The 13,910-nt window shown below is 40.9% G+C and overlaps 1 protein-coding gene across 4 annotated transcripts in view; it reads right to left on the reverse strand.

Moving 5' to 3' along the window:
• The window catches only part of SHROOM1 (shroom family member 1), a 52,331-nt gene that overhangs the window by 32,734 nt on the left and 5,687 nt on the right, over positions 1 to 13,910 (reverse strand). Inside the window, exons 3-7 of one of the 4 annotated variants that reach the window (XM_041119375.1) lie at positions 13,692 to 13,783; positions 10,339 to 10,468; positions 8,378 to 8,466; positions 7,711 to 7,842; positions 6,769 to 6,901 (exon numbers count right to left, since the gene is read on the reverse strand). The gene's annotated coding sequence lies outside the window, so the exon portion shown is untranslated. Of the gene's footprint in view, positions 1 to 6,768; positions 6,902 to 6,969; positions 7,088 to 7,710; positions 7,843 to 8,377; positions 8,467 to 10,338; positions 10,469 to 13,691; positions 13,784 to 13,910 lie in introns of those variants that run through there. The other 3 variants (XM_029998030.2, XM_029998026.2, XM_029998032.2) reach the window with 3 other exon arrangements.

The following is a 13,910-nucleotide window of genomic DNA, read 5'->3' on the forward strand; positions in this document are numbered from 1 at the left end:
ATTTTCAGTTTGACAACTGAATTGGTTAAGTAAGAATTGCTTCAGTTCATATCAAAATCACTTTTTTAGCTCGTCTACCAAAACCTTAAAAGTATGAGCTTTTGTTTTGTGCCAAATAAAATGTTACAAGTCCACCCAAAATTAAACATTTTATTTCAAGGTATTCAGGACATGCAAAACCATCAAAGAATCACCAAACTGTGGACATGGTCAGCAGTGTAACTGAACAGCGTGTAACCTGGCAAGGGCTGCAACGTGCACCTGAAAGCAGGACACTTCCTTGGGTGGTTAACTCCTACTGAGGTCTCCTAGCAGCGCTGGAGGTAGCTAAAGCAGCAGACACCATGAGGACAGCACTCTTACCCCTACAATCTTACAATTAAATTGTCTTAGAGCTTCTTCTACAAATGGTCTATAGCAGCAGGGACGGGTGAAGGAATGAGAGGAGGGAGGCAGGGACAGGTGCAAACCGCACACTTGCCATACGCAGAAAGACCACGCTATGCCTGGATTAGACAAAAATACAAATCGTACAAGCTCATCTGATCTTAAGCTGGATGGACCCTTGAATGCATAAATCCTTCAGCAATGTGGAATATGTGCGTACGGCCATGGTGGGGAATCAGCACAGATGACCTCCTTTCAGCCACGATGAAACAAACATTCCTGACACAAGCCAAGCTGTTCCTGCTCGAGATTCAGTCAGCATTTGAGGGAGCAGAGAATTTCAGCTCTTTGAGATCCTGGGGCATCACATCGCTGCTGTTTTGAGCGTGCCAAAGTGGGGTGGACACCACATTCTAGGACTTGTATAAATCTCCTAAATCAGACCTTGTGGTACCGGCAATATTGTTCCCTTAAAAGGTTTGATTGGGTGAAGAGCTGAATGGGGCAGTTTGGAAAACAGACACCGGTCATTTCTCAGGACAATTTTGATAGTGTCAGTAGCATACAAGCAGCATTACATTGTTAATGCTTGGGTTTCTGCAATATATATGATATGAAGTCAAGTCATTCTTGAGTCTTCTACAAATGGTCCTGTAAAAACGGCTTGTGGTATTTTAGATACCAGAAAATTCAACTTCATCAATAAATATGCAACATGATGTGACCATTTCAAAGACAGAACAGTAAAAACTCAGAGATTAGCTTTACGGTAATTAGTCATATAAGTACAACAAACCCTTGGGTCAAACCTCTACATTTTACAGGCTCTAAGATTATCACAAAACTCAGCTCAAAGACTATGTTGACTATCTAAACCATTTGTTTTACAACTCATGGAAAGTTTGTTGACAATTTTAAAATAAATACTTATTTGTAATTTTATATTAGTAACCTTTTTCAGAAAAACAAAAAACCCCTTGCTGATTTATCTTTGTTATCATAAAAAATAATTAACAAGAAACATTTGCTTCAAAACAGGATTGAAATGTTATTAGATACAGGCTCAGTGGACAGCCCAATGCATAATTACTCCTGGACAGATTAATAGCAAAAAGATATTATTTTCAAATTCTGATCATACTCCTTCTCTGTTCTTGAAGCTAGAAGCCTGTATAGTAACAGGGACAGGTGCAGAAAAGTCCATGATCCAAGAAATAATCTTATATAGCTCCACGCATGGAATGCTGCACCAAGAATAAACTCCCAAAGAGGAGAGATGTAATTTCATATTCAGGATGAAAAACAGGCAGGTTTGTGTATTCTAGAAAGGTTCTATGCGTATCAGCATTGCTTCACATGTCCTGCTATAGGTACTTATTCTGACAAATGTTTATCCATTTGACTAGAATATTCCAGCTGGAGATACGTTCATGGGGTTTGCGTGTTCTTTTTTTAAATTGTCAGATGAAGTGTTCCAGCTGTTTAAGAACAAATCTCAGGATAACACATTGTCTTCTCAAGGTTAAAAGCAAATTCTGACAATCCTTTATGAAACAGTAGCTCTTGTCCTTTAGAGCTCATACTAAAATGTGGCAAGAAATAGCTACTGCACCAAGTACTTCGTTTTGATTTATCTGTGAAATCTAAGTAATCTAAATTTGGGACTGAATTTAAATACCTGAACAATCACTTTGCATAAATTCAGTAGAGACTTGATGTATTAAAGTTTCCATGCAGTCAATCCACAGCTTACAAGGCTATTGTTGGAATTTCTTTTGGAAGCCCAGCATCATCCACGACTAGTGAAACCAGAGCACCTCTCAGCTGTGCTCTCATTTCTGTCCTGCTTGGATCACAGTCAGGTGGACCGAAGGAATCGCCAAATTCAGAGAAGAGCTAGAATCAGGTGGAATATAGTAGAGTAAAAGTGTATTGAGGCTGGACTGGTAGACCAGAGGGAAAATGATGGTAAGGTTGTCGTAGCAAGGAGGCTTGAACTAGGAGCCAGTAAAGGAAATTAACTGGAAGGCACCAAAAATCCAGAAATGCCAATTTGGAGAAGGACAAAGAAGACAACAAAGATCAGATGGGAAACTAGGGGAGTCAGGACCTGTTTTGACAAAAAGATTGGGGCTTGGAAGTAAGAGAGTGACAAGGTAGAGTTGCAGCCCAGGCAGGCAGACACAGTAAAATCCAGCAGGAGAACAGGGGCTGTTAAGGCAAAAAGAGAAATGGACAAAATCTCAAAGCCCCAGATACAAAATAAAATTAAACTAATAAAAACAAGGGAATATTATGTATTCTTGACTCAGTGAGAAGGAAGAGCATTCTTGCTAAGTAAGCTACAGTCTTTGTTCAAAAAGCCAAAAATGAGCTGGTCATTCTGGTCATTAATGAAAACTACCAGCACAGTATAAGAACTCACCCTGGAACAGGGAAAGCTGTTATAAAAGCTTAGAAAGCTGAATAAATTACAGGTCCTCAGATTGTCTGAGTCCGATAGACTTCACTCCAGGATACTTAAAGGGCTGGTTAAAGCAGCCTCAGGACCGTTACTGTTTATCTCTGAGGGCTGATGGAAGCTGGTCACATCACAGAAGACAGGAAAAAAGGCAAATAAAATGCCTGTCAAAAGATGGTGAGCTGGAAAGAATAGAGAGGAAGGAAAGAGAAAGCATCTGGTTGGCTTAACTTTGATTTGACCTTGTCTATTGTTGACAAGTCCATGTTTTTAAATAGTCCATTAACTTACAGTTGCTTATGATCAGTTCATTTGATTATTTACATTCATTCACTTTGCACATTTTCTGCACTTCATTCATTGTATGAAGATTTTCCAAGCTCAAACACTTTACACACTCCTATGCAGTAGTCTGAAAGTATTCATTCTCGGACCACCTTCTGTCATTCCTCATTATTCTGTGAGTGCTTCCAGTGTCAGATGCGAGAAGTCTTTGGGGATAGCAAAAGGCTCACGGCAGATCCCCAAGCTAATTCAGCCAGCATGTATGTCATTTAGACAGACACGAGGCACAAGAAACACGTGTTCTACCCCGTACCCAATACCCCTGAACTAACCACTGTTCTGACTAGAAGGCAGGCCATGCTTGTATTTATAGAATGATGCATCTCTATGAGAGCAAGTACAGGCACTCTGTTAATTTGCATATGAAAAAATTATAAATCTCATTCCGAGACATATAGTCTACTCCCATGCATGCACACAGGGCAAAAAATGTAAATCTATTATCACTTGTGAGGATGTACAGGACTGTATTTGGGCATAATTTTCTAAACGTCTGGCTCCCATTCTGGCTTCACATGCACTGTATAACCATAGGAACAGGAAACCCACTGAATCGGCAGGAGCATCATCCTCAGTATTGGTGTAACTGATTTTACTTCCAAGTCAGACTGTCAGATGTTCATTCTCACACCTTGGCACCCAGCATTATTCAATGCCAAAAAATAAAACCACTTTGAGTCATAAAATCATCACCCTCCTGATAGTGAAGGATCTTCTAGGTCACCAGAAAATGCACTTGTCAGATTAGTTATGGAATATTTAAGTACATTTATTCACTCTTAAAGATGTACATAACTTGACATAAAGTTAAGTTCTGTTGCTATTCTTTAAAAAGTTCTTTCAAGACCCACTGAAGTAAATGGCATCTTTACCTTGATTTTACCATTTGGAATCAGACCTAAATCAGACTCAAACAAACAGGCAGGAAATATCCAAAGCAATTAATCTTTTGCATACCCTTGAGATAAATACATCCCCTGTTTAAAGAAAGTTTACATTTACTCTCTCTTGTTTGAGAGTGCAAATGGTACGCTGAAAAAAAGAGCAAAAAGCTCTGCTGAAACACAGCAGGGTGGTAGCCAGGGAATGCAGAGTGCCTTAGTTGGGGAGTGCACAGCTACTGGCATCAGCTCAAGGCACTGAAATGAGTAGTGCCTTGCACTTGGCCAACACTTCCAGCACAAGCAGTGGAAATCTGGATCTCCAGAATATTCTGCACAATACCTGCAGAAACAGTGAGCTGCTGTCACAATACCAAAAAGATGAAATCCCAGGTAACAGAAATTAGAGGGAATTTTTCAAAGAATAAAGTTTACGAGATATATTCAAATTTTACATCAATGATATTTCTAACACAGTTTTTCCTTTGCAAATAACTTTTGAAATTAAAACATCATTTTAATAACTAAGATTAGGAAAACATTATAAATAAAGAGGACCTAACTATGATTAGTTCTTTTTCCCCTCTCCCCTTTGCTTTTTGTTCACTCTGCATTAAAATTCTATACATATAAAATTATGTTAAAAGAACACTCACAGAACTCCTATTCCACTTCTGTGTCAGCCCCACCCTTCAATTACTTTACAAATCCATCTTCACTGTTTTATGCTAGCAAGTATCCCATCAAGTCACCACAGCAGGCTCAGCCAGTGCCAGCTCTTAGCTCCAAACTGGCTGAGGCCAACTGGAACCAGCCACAATGGTGACAATCTGGTTTATCATCTGAAGCCACAGGTCAAAGGCAGCATCTTCATTTATGTTTTGGGACTGGCACAGAGTCAGCCCAGCCATGACTGGAAGCTCTTGGAGATTCCAGTACGTTGAGGACAGAATCTTCAGACATTTAAGTTACAAAAAAAAAAAAAAAAAAAAAAAAAAAAAAAAAAAAATCAAAGCATGTGCATTTTTCAGAGACTTATTAATTGGCCAGACTTGGGAAGATTTTCAGAGAGAACAACAAAAAGCACGCCCCTGATGCAAACTCATGCAAAACAGAATTTAGTTTACTTCTCCAAAGCGTGGGAAACAAAGCTGTTCAGTGGCAGGTCAGGAGTATTGAAAATAGGCAAGACATAATTTTTTCCCTAAGCTGCTTCTAGAAATATAGGATTCATTTTGTCCTCATTTTCCCAAAATCCTGGGCAGAGCAAACAACCAGAACACAAATTCTCAGATGAAAAACTCTGGCCAAGTCAGAATGAGGAACTGAAAGTACCAAACCCCTGGTAGCATGTACAGCTATAGTCGTTCATCCTTCAACTTTCAGCCAGAACTAAGATGGAGAGGCTGTGGCTGGTCGGAGGGCAGGTACACCTCTGGGGCACAGGGGAGCTCAGTGGGCCATGCTCCAGCCCCTCTCCAGCCACGTCCTGAAGTTCCTTTCACTGGGTGCTTGGACGTGGTTTCCAGTTTCCACAGTTTGCCCTGCACTGCATATGCAGCCAACGGGACCCTGGCAGGCCTAAATAGCCCTGTTAGGATGAATCTGACCCTTTGCATGTTTGGACTTGCACCTTAGCACTAAATAAGGCCAGACAAGAGACAGTATCAGAGCATACAAAAAGCCTCTCAGGCAAATTCATGAATAAATACATTTGTATATTCTCTCGCCTTTTGTAAATGGCTGGGAAGTCTTCTGTGATTCCCTCCCACACACTCTTGAAGATACTTTTCTTTCTGTCATCTCCCCTATTTATTCAACCTGGATTTCTGTTTTCTAAATGCACACTTAAATTGTTTTTCAAGTTTTAAGTTTAATATTTTCTCATTAATTTTCACACTTAAGTGCATACCATTTGTAGATGTCTCTACTTTTTAAATACATCACTTCATGAGTATTTTGCAAAACACCTAACACTCTAGAATTAAGTTTGGAATTCTTCAGAATACACTTCTTCGTTGAAATACATCCAGTTTCTACCTGACCCTGCTTTATTCTTGACATTAAATGCTGCTAAGGAGACCTTTCTTTCTGAGAGAAGAATCCTATTAACAGGTCTCTGCACAACAGGAACAGAAGGGTCCAGGCAATTACTGCCCCTGTGATTTTTGCAGGAAATGATTATGTAGCTCAGGTCTTTAAATTAACAGAAAGATTAAAACCCCTCCTGCTGAAGACAGCATAAATAAACCACATTGTTACACATCCAAACTGTTTTAGTACTGTAATTCCACATATTCTAAACTATGGAAGAACGCTTTTTACCACTGAAATAACATCAGGTTAGATAAAACCATTGTTAAAAACTCTTCTGCTCTCAGCAGACAACAGCACCTTATCTGCCAGCGCGCCTTTAACACCATACACAGGATTAGAAGCAACATGCCAAAGAAACACAACCCAAACCGCCTCCTCTCCCGCCCCTGACTGTGTAGAAGAGCAGACGGGGCTGCACTGCACCGGCGGCACAACTTTCTGGGAATTCGGAGAGAAGGCCGCTCGGTGAAGCTTTCCGAACACCTCGAGGGCTCGCTGAACTTTAAATGGCTTTTTTTTGCTGCTGCTGCAGCGCTCGCTCCCCTCCTCCCCCTCCAGCATTCCTAAAGCCACCCACCTCCGCCAGCCCCCATTCACCTTCTCCGAGGCGAAGCGTTTCCAGACGGCTGCGCGCGGTTACCGTCATTAGAACCAATCAGTGTAATTTACAGAACGTGGATCATCACCGCGAACGCTCGTTCCCCTCGGGCTGCACTTTCCTCTGCCAGGGCTGCAGGGACAAAGCCACCCCCCCAAGCATCCCCCCCCACACCCCCCCAAACCCCGGCACAGGCTTACCTGGCCCCCCCGCCCCGCTCCCCGGGCAGGCAGGACGCTGCTCCCGAGCTCGGACAGGGAGAAAAGCCCGTCCCGCTCCCGCGGTGCCGGAGGTACTTGTAGGCTGCGAAGGTAGCGGGCAGGGAGAGCCCTGCCCAGGGGCAGGCACGGAGGTGGGGTCAGGGTAAGGACCCCGGCGGCAGGGGAGAAGCGTTTCTCGGAGCCCCCCCTCTCCTCCTGGGAAGGCAGGACCCACCCCCCCGCAAACGCTGGGCAGAAGGGGGTACACCCCCCCTCAAACCGCAGGGACCGCCAGCCGGGGTCCCCACGGCACGGGAACGGCTCGCGGTATCATCAGATCACTCCGGTTGGAAAAGACCCCGAAGATCATCGAGTCGGACCGTAAACCTAACGCACAGCCGCATACCAGGAGCATATCCACGTGTGAGAACCGAGAGACTGCACAAGAATGTAATTCTGCAATTTATTTTCCCGCACTTTTAAAAAGCTAAATTACAATTTAGCTTTTTTCTCACTGAGGGTCACATGAGGACTTGCATCTTAACCATAGCTGATAGATGTGCAAAATAAACAAGACCCCAACAAAATGAAGAACACAGTTTCCCAATTCCTACCTTATAGCCACACTCAAACCCTACAGCAGAGATGCTGCAAGAATGGCCAGAACTGTTATTTTACTTAGGAGCAATAAAAACATTTCTGGGGAAAAAAAAAAATCACATCTGGTACACAGCAATTTACCTGCTCTGTATGCTGTCTGAGGTGAGGTTTGAGGCAACAGCAGCAGGCTCTCCATTTTTCACAACTTCTATTCTTCAGGGCTCTCCAGCTTGTAAACAAGAGCTTGTCAGGCAGGAAAATACATCCAGAAAGCTGAAAGTGGTAATAACAAGTTTAGCAAACTCAGCTTTCCACACCAGCACACCAAGGCAAGAGGAAAAATACCCAACATAAGACTCCAGTTTTCTAGTTTTTAAACCAGTTTGTTCTATTTTGATATTTTGTTTGATATTTTCTTTCTCTCTTCTGAAAAAAGGGAAGGGAAAGAAGTCCTTCCTGCATGTTTGGGGCGGAAGAAACAAACAAAAAGCCCAGCTAAGTTCTACCTACCCATTTCCTTTTTTTCACTGAACTTTCTAGATACCTATAGTATCTAAAATGGACCTGAGTGTAGTATTGTATAACTTCACATTACACCTCAATTAAGCTAACTATACAATGCTCCCAAACCAGCAGGTCACCACCTCCAACCTTCTTCCTTAACAAAGAGCACAGACTAGGCAGCCCCACAACTCTATATTGAGCATGCAGCTGGGGAATGGGTCATTCAGCTCACAGACCAGCTGAAAACTATTCCACCAACACACGGAAAAAGGCCAAAAGGCAAGGAGGAAAAGGCAAAACTCACCCTGATAGCAGTAGCTTTCAGACTGCATTAAAGGTATTCTGAAACTTGACCTGAATGCCACATTTTATGGGTACATGTATAGCATCTCCCTGTAACAGAAATAGCATGTGCAAACAAATGACAGTTCTGTTCGTTAACTTCAGAAGTTTTATTTCAATAAAATTTTAACTATATTAAAAGACTATCTCATCCAGGTTCCCCATGGGCAGTTGTATGTGTAAGTATGCACAAAACTTGCCCTATAATAGCCTTTCAAAGACCTATGTGAAATAAGTCAAATTTCACTCTTTGCAGATAGTGCATACCAAAACCTTAACTTTTATATTTTTGCTATATACCTGTTAGATGCTATGCAGCCTAGAAGTAACATAAGTGGAGGTGTCCCTCTGTTGAAGGGCCCCTCCAGGAACCTTGCTCTGCTACCTACAGTAGCTGTTTTCTGCAGCTGTTGGTTCTTTTCAGAGAAGGAGCTCTCATTATTTTTTTAAAGAATATCTGATTACAGCAAGGAGAAACCTACTAGTTTTCCATGTGATATTTGCTTAGCAGGTAAAATTGTGAGTGCCATAGTTTAACATTGAATATCTACATTCTTCCCCAATCATCACATGGATGATGAAAAGCAATGTGTGAATGAGTTGTAAACTAAACTCTTGATACAAAAGAGCTCTAAGAAAGCACTCCAGAAGCATGTACCCTCACATCAGTAAAACTGAAGAGGTTTGACAAAGATACCACACCAATATCCAAATGGCCACCAGCAGCCTAGCAGCAAAGGAAAAAACTGGGCTCATTTTCAGTAGCTGAGTGAGGCTGTCAGGTTGCTCTTTGCTAATCATTTGTTTTCACAACAGGATGAAGTAAAACTTTTCTCACACTGCTGCCTATTAAGCCACTAAACTCATGTACTAAATGAACCAACTAACTGATTACCCTGTCAAGAACATTTATTAATTCCAGTTGTACAAAGTGTCCACAAGGTCACTTCTCCTTAGTGTTATTACACAGTCAGCTTACAGCAATGCCACGTAGATAAAAGGAAGGTAAAAGGCCCAAAGGAATGGCCTCAGGAACTCTGAAATGTACCACGATTCCAGCTTGGCACTACCCTCCTCTGCATCCCCTAAGAAGCCACTATGTTTATCCATGCTCAGACCAAGCTGTTTTATCTATCAGCTAATATTTTGTAACACTTGAAAGAGTTACTTATTTTTATGGACATAAAAATAGTACAATAAACCAGATATCAGGTTTCACTTTTGGTCAGAATATCCTAATCCGATACAGAATGCATGAGATACTAAAATGTTTAGTAAAATGATACTTCCATAAATCTAGAATTTATTTTCATAAATCTAGAAACTCTATATACAAGAATTAAATTGACTATTGGGTCATCTATAGCTAGGTCTTGTAGCAACAAAGAATAGATACCTACTGTGACCAGTGGAAGTGTAGCTATGATATTCATTAACTTTAGGCACCATTGTAATATATTTTTTGTAAAGTGGCAATCCAGTACTTTAGATATGGATGCCTTAGTGAAGCAGTCAGAGGGAGAGGCAATATTTGTTTTCTTTTTGGTTGACTCACTACTGTGCCCTTGGCAGGAGAATAAAACATAATATTATTATGCCACTGGATAAATCCGCAGCATATGCCTGGTCCCCGTAGCTCTACAAGGATATAGTAGAAGGCAGTCTTTTTTAGCTAAGGCACAGAGATGCCACAGATGGCAATTATGAAAACAAAGGGGTGGGTGACCCGTCTCCCCCAGCCCCCTGAGCCAGCCAGCCACTGCCTTCGCAGCACCTGACACCACTACAAGGGGTGCAGTTCTGAGTCCAGTTGTCTTCAGGTATAGAGAAAGGGGGAGACACCCCTGGAGGAGGGGTATTTTATCTTCTGAGCGCTCCTCGCTGCCAGGTACACCGCAAAGATCATCTCCTTCCCCTTCTCACCCTCCTCACTGCAGTCAACCACCAGGGAATGATCTTTCCTCATCCTGATGCTTCAGGGACCTTGGTGGGCATGTAAACAAAGAAAGGGGCCCCCTTGGGCATATCCTCCTCATGCAGGTTTTTCCCTTGCCTGAAGAACAGAGACAATTATAACTTGTAAGTTTTGCGTTATTTTAGGTTCTAAAACCTGATTACTGTGGAAAAAACAGTACATCATCACTGCTGCTGGCTTCTTACCTACCTATTACAGCAATATCCTGCAGACACCAAACAATATTTGAGATGCAGTCACAATAGTGGCTGTGCGCCTAGCTGTGTATATCCTTTTCAGGTCCTTACAAAACTATCGTTTTCCTAGTGCTTGAATGGTTCATTATATTCAATATATTAATCCTCAAAGCAGCCCTATAAGGTAAGGGACATACCAGTGTACTCTGCCGACTCCCTCTCATGAGGCCAGCTTCCATTGTTCACCTGTTAAATTTCCAAACAATCGTCATGCTGCCCCTGATGCAAACAGCAGCAATGCTCTCTTATAATCTTCTTTAAATCCCTAGAACTCTGCTCTTCTATAATGCTGACAAATACAAGAGAACTGTTCGTATGCTAAGTCCCTTCACTTGTCCTATATTTAGATTACAAACTCTCTGGCCAGTTTAGTCAGTATTTATGCAGCACACAGGAAAATGGGCTCACAGTCCATTAGGGAAAATTCTAGGTTCTATAAATAATGATAATAAAGTGATGGTAAATTAAAACATAAAGAAAACAAATGATACATGCAGAGCTACATACGTAGTAGGATAAATAGTCTGCAAGAAAAAAGGAATTAATAAACTATCCATCAGTGCCACAGCTTCTGTCTGTGTCTAGGACGTTTCAGTTCTTTTCCAAGCTCTTCAAGGTTGACCTTTCAGCTAGGAAAATAAGTCTTCCATGGGACAATTACAAATGTGATAAAGAATGGCAAAAATATCACCCACTGTCTCTGTGAAAAATGGCTCAAATGGCAGGTATGACTACATAGACCATGGAGACTGCTGTAACAATCAGGTACAAGAAGGCAGTTAGGAAGAGAGAGGCAAACCGAACCCAATCTTCTGGCTATCATCAGTTTAAGGGATTGCTGATGTTACCATCAAGGAGATAAAAATGGGCCAACTTGAGCACAGGCTGCTATCATAAGTGATAAAAAAAATCTCTTTTTTACACTGTAGTCATAAAATCAGTGGTACATAGTTTTCTAGCTCTGATTCTGTCTTGTCAAACAATGACTTAAGTATACATGCATTGGTTCTTTAAAATAATTTGTTTGACCTTTTTGGTTTATGGCAAGAAGAAGCTATTAGAAATAACAGGAAACATTTCTTCTTTTTATAGTTAGAAACCGCTACAGCTCACATCTGTAGAGCAGACACGTAACTCAGCTGTTACTCTGCACGGGCAGTTAGCTAAGTTTCTGCAACATTATTAATGGACCCTGCAGAGAGCACCTGATACTTCTTATATTTCAAAGTCCACTGAATCAGCTCAGTGAGCCAAAAGGAAAACACTTTGTTTATCAGGGCATAACAGCTATACCTTTGATTAATGCTTTCGCTCCCTTGTGGGAAACAAACAAACGTCATTATCTAGCTACAGGGCAAAGCTACACATTCTTCAGCTCTGTTTTATAGGAATTTTAAAATTATTATTAGTTTGTGGTAGTACACACTAGGTATTTAGTGTTTTCCAGGGAAAAAAAGGAAAATATAGTTTCTGCTGCAACAATCTAATGATTAAAAATAGAGAGAATAAATATTTAAGATATATAAAACATGAGACTATCAAACAATCTAATAATGGTCTGGATTTTAAAGAGATATGATGAAACTAATCTCCTTGGACATTGTGTTTTACTAAACAAGTCTTTAATATCTTAAATGCTTGTGCACATGTATTTGCAACTACCTACAAGTGTAGGTATGCCAGAATCTTCACTCAAATATAGCCGCAATTTATAACTCTTCAGCAAATGTGTCCAAGCATTGAGAAACCTGAAGCCCAGTAAAAAGTCACAGTTTGGATGATAAAGTGGCTTTGGCAGTGAGTGTGGCTTACAAGGCTCTCTCTTTCCTCTTTCATTCCCTCCCCCAGCTCCTGACTCCCCTGCAAGTCACTAGGCTTCAGTTCTGCGCGTAGGGATTGTTGTGACTGTGCTGGATCGGTAATCTGTTCAGGGGAACTGGGTTTCAGAGGAAAAAATCAACAACAACATAAACTCCAGTTTTCTCCCTCTTTATTATAGGCTGCTGCAGAGCAAAGGAAGTCCAGTTTATTAGAAGCTGCTCAAGAACTGCCTAAAGTTAGAAATACATTCATGGGAAGACTCTAAGACTTCACTGATGTTAAGAATCCCCACATTCCTATAGCGACTCTCACTCAGAGCATTTCAGCTCCTATTTATGCACTGGAAATGATTGCATTTTCTAAAGGGCTGAGTAGTCAACACGCCATAGTCAAATCAACTGGCCTATTAAACTAAACATTTCCACAGTTCTAGACCAACCAAGCAAATATTCACTTTTTGTTGGATTATTTTCCTACCATTTCAGCTCTCTGACTGGACCCACCACAAGATCTAACAACATCAAAAATCACTGCAAAGGAGAGAGCAGGAATGCACGTTTGTTTTGTGGAAGAGGGTAGGGTTAAAGGGCAGCTTAAGTTGTCATGGAGCAGCAGAAACTGTAGTTACATGTGTTTGAAACTAATGTAAAGTAGGACTAATTCAAACCCACAAGGGAGGGAGCAGATGAGCTTGCTTGGTGCAAGCATGCCTGACTGAAGTATATATTTTTAAAATAAATCAAAGTACAGATCACCTGGTCCAAAACAGTTTAAACATAGCTGACCTTAGAAGTGACAGTATCCCCCTCTTAACATAACCAAATCAGCTTTAAGAAACCTAGCAGAAAAGGTTATATTGTTTCATATCATAGATTGTCATCTGAATTAACCTTCCACTCCAAATCAAAGAACGCCAGACTGACATTTTTGTAAGTTAATTAAATACTCTCCAAACAAGGAATCCTCACTCAGAAGCCTTAAGATGTGAAAGTTAGATTATGGGTGACATTTCACTCGACTATTGATAGCATAGCTCTAACTAAAAACAACTGTCATGAAAACATATTTTTTTCCCTGAATTTTCCTAATTAAAACTAAACCCCATCCCTGTAGTTATGTTCAGCTACAAGAGTTTCTGAATATTTCTGATGCAATCAATATTACTCCATTTGGAGTCTTTTGGAGCACACTCCACAGATATCTGATACTGACTGAAAAAGCACTCTGCTTTTTGGATGCCTTACTTCACACTGGAGGAAATATGTGCTGTGTGCTGGAATGAAAACGAATCTGACGGTACTATAGTCACAGTTACCTCTCTCTCAGGTGGATGTTACTGTTATAGGGAAGTGAAATGTGAGAAATACGTTAACAAAATGAAAAAGTTTCTTTTTTATTAGCTATTATTGCTAAGAGGAATAGTATTTAGCTTTATATATATTTCTGCAAATAAATATGGATTT

The sequence above is a fragment of the Aquila chrysaetos genome, chromosome 22 (assembly GCF_900496995.4).
Source record: "Aquila chrysaetos chrysaetos chromosome 22, bAquChr1.4, whole genome shotgun sequence".
Taxonomy (NCBI): domain Eukaryota; kingdom Metazoa; phylum Chordata; class Aves; order Accipitriformes; family Accipitridae; genus Aquila; species Aquila chrysaetos.